At 46.6% G+C, this 2,958-nt stretch overlaps 1 protein-coding gene across 1 annotated transcript in view; it reads left to right on the forward strand.

The window, feature by feature from the left end:
• The window catches only part of MYOM2 (myomesin 2), a 68,449-nt gene that overhangs the window by 58,909 nt on the left and 6,582 nt on the right, over window positions 1-2,958 (forward strand). The gene's annotated exons all lie outside the window — the stretch shown is intronic.

A 2,958-nucleotide genomic window follows, 5' to 3' on the forward strand; every position in this document is an offset into this window, starting at 1 on the left:
GGCCCTGGCACCCACCGTGCCACTTTCTGTCTCTGTGAGTTCGACTTTCGTAGATTCTGCATATCAGTGATATCATGCAGGGTTTGTCCGGGTTCAGCTGTCAACCTGCAAGGAAGAAGCTGAGGCAAGATTAATATGAGAACGTTTATTTGGGCCAAGCTTACGGGTTGCGACCCGGGCGCAGAGACTCGAGTTGCCCTGAGTCCACGCTCCTGTCAGCAGAGGTTGCGAGTGGATTTGTAACGGCAAGAGGAAGAGGGCAGGAGGGCCGACGGGCAGCTGTTTGTCAGGAATTCTCACTGGCTTGCAGGAATAACATTGATTAGTTATTGGCTAATCATTAAGCCATAGCGCGCGGCATTGTCAGGTTAATTCATAGCTACTGCGGCAAAAGCAAGCAGTTTCAAGAGGGGAATATATCACTCGCAGGGGGCAGTGGGGTGTGATTGGGGTCTCGTTTTAATGTCTCTCTGGGCTGATAATTTGAAAGGGCTCACATTCCTCAAACGAAAGTTCTTTTCTTTCCTCGTTTCCTCCTCTTGAGCAAAAGTCTTCCTTCTTGAAAGCACTGATGATCGAAATGTGAGAGTCGGGTGTCAGTGGGTGAGCTCACTTCTGGGTCGCCCTGTCAAAGTCCTTCAGCTATAGCTGTCACTGCTCGTAGAATCATCTCTGGTCCTCAGACAGTCGTAGAGCTAGCTTCTCAGAAGTAGAACAACGCAGGAGAGAGAGAAGGCATATAAGGGTTATCACTCAAAGGAAAATTTATATGACAATTGTAGGCATCTCCATGAATTGCATTTAACAAAATGCACTGAGAGTTCATCATTTATTTGATTTGTTTATTTTTTATGGTGGTAAATACACACAATATAAGCTTTACTATCTTAACCATTTTTAAGTGTACAATTCAGAGGAATTGAATATATTCTCCTTGTTGTGCAACCATCTCCACCGTCTGTCTCCAGAACTCTTTTCATCTTAAGCTGAAACTCTGTATCCATTAAACACTCTCTCCCCATCGCCCTTCCTCTAGCTCCTGGCAACCTCATTTTATTTTCTATTCTTGTGAATTTGAATACTCTCGGTGCCTCATCGAAGTGGAAGCATGTAGTATCTGTCCTTTTGTGACTGGCTTATTCCACGTAGCATGATGTCCTCGATGTTCATGCGTTGTGTAGCGTGTGCCAGAATTTCCTTCCGTGTTGAGGCTGAGTAATATTCCACTGCAGGTAAACGGCACATTTTATTTGTGCATTCGTCTGCGGAAGGACACGTGGGTTGCTTCCACGGTTTAGCTATCGTGAATTCTGCTGTTGTGGATGTGGCTATACAAATATCTCTTTAAGACCTTGCTTTCAGCTCCTTTGGATATATACCCAGAAGTATTAATAGAATTGCTGCATCATATGGTAATTTTATATGGTAATTCTATTTTTAAATTTTTGAGGAACTGCCATACTGTTTCCTACAACAGCTGCACCCTCTTGCATTCCCACCGACAGAGCACAAGGTTTCTGGTTTCCCCACGTCTTCGCCAACACTCGGCGTCTTCTGTGTTTTCACAGTAGCCATCCTGAAGGGCATGAGGTGGTGTCTCACTGTGGTTCTGATTTGCGTGTCTCTAATGATTAGGGATGTCGATATAAGTCCACGTAAGTCCAGGAAGTAGGAGGACAACTTGCAGGTTGATGTTTGGCCCGGTCAGTATCATTCTTGGAACTCGGGCACGTGCAACCTGCGTGTTGGATCACGCATCCTGTGGCCCTTTCTTCTCTGTGGCTGGGAAAGTTAAATACCCGCGGATTCTGTGGCTGTGAAGAAGTGCCTGGTCGTGTGGGGTGTATCCCAACCTGGATGAAGATCGGTACTTAGGGCAGTTGCAGGGCCAGGTCCTTGCACTTCAGTGGAGAAATCGTCTAGAGCGGCTCTTGCTCTGCTCGGCCTGTGGTCCCGCTGTGTTCCCCGCCCCGTCCTCCGGGCTTGGTTGGAAACTTCCTGGGCTCACGATAACTTATCCATTCCAATCGTAGTCTGAGAGATGACTCGGAACTTGCCACTCTTTTTTTTTTATTTTAGCATCTTACAGGGGTGCAAATGTTTCGGTTCTGTACATTGCCTTTGCCCCACCCGAGTCAGAGCTTCAAGCGTGTCTGTCCCCCAGACGCTGCGCGCCGCACCCATCAGGTGTGAATATACCATCTCCCCCTCTCCCCCCACCTGCCCGACACCCGATGAATGTTACGTCCATGTGTGCACCTAAGTGTTGATCAGTTAGTACCAATTTGCAACTCTTTGACCCTCTTTAAGACGACACGATTTCTGTCCTAACCTCGAGGCTGTCTGGCTCGCTCCCCTCTGTGGTTTTGTGCAGGGAGAGATTAGGGGTCACTTTCTCTCCAATACATGCTGTGAAACCTCAGGGAGAAACGAAGAGGAGGGAGGGGTCTCCAAACATCATTTTCTGCTTTTTCCCCAGGGGCCTTCAATTACGGTCCAAATTTCTAGCAAATCAGAGTATTTTCAGCACCTCTGTGTTTCAGTTTACAATTTTCTCCATTTCCCTGTCTCTTATTCTCCTCCTGCCCAGCAAGGGCGTGAGCTGCTGGAGCAGGTGGGACAGGTGAGGCCAAGTCACGCCCTTCCTGCGCCCCTGGAAGCCTGCAGCTGGGAGCCCACCCCCGTCTGTCCTCTTCTCCTCTTGCTCAGCTTCCATGGAAGGGGTTTCTACTTATTTACTTTTTGGGTGATGCTCTTTCTTACCCCGTGTGCATTTAAGAATAAACGGAAAACAGAGAACACCACAATCATGGCCATTTTTATTTCACTTTCTATTTCTTTACATAGTTGGAGTCATAAATAGTGTGTTTTTTCCCCACACATGTAATAATCATTTTCTTTGTTTTATATAGATTTTATATCTATTTTTTCTAAAAATGGCATAATATTTCATGGAAT

This window comes from Propithecus coquereli, unplaced genomic scaffold, assembly GCF_000956105.1.
Source record: "Propithecus coquereli isolate 6110/MARCELLA unplaced genomic scaffold, Pcoq_1.0 Scaffold238, whole genome shotgun sequence".
NCBI lineage: Eukaryota > Metazoa > Chordata > Mammalia > Primates > Indriidae > Propithecus > Propithecus coquereli.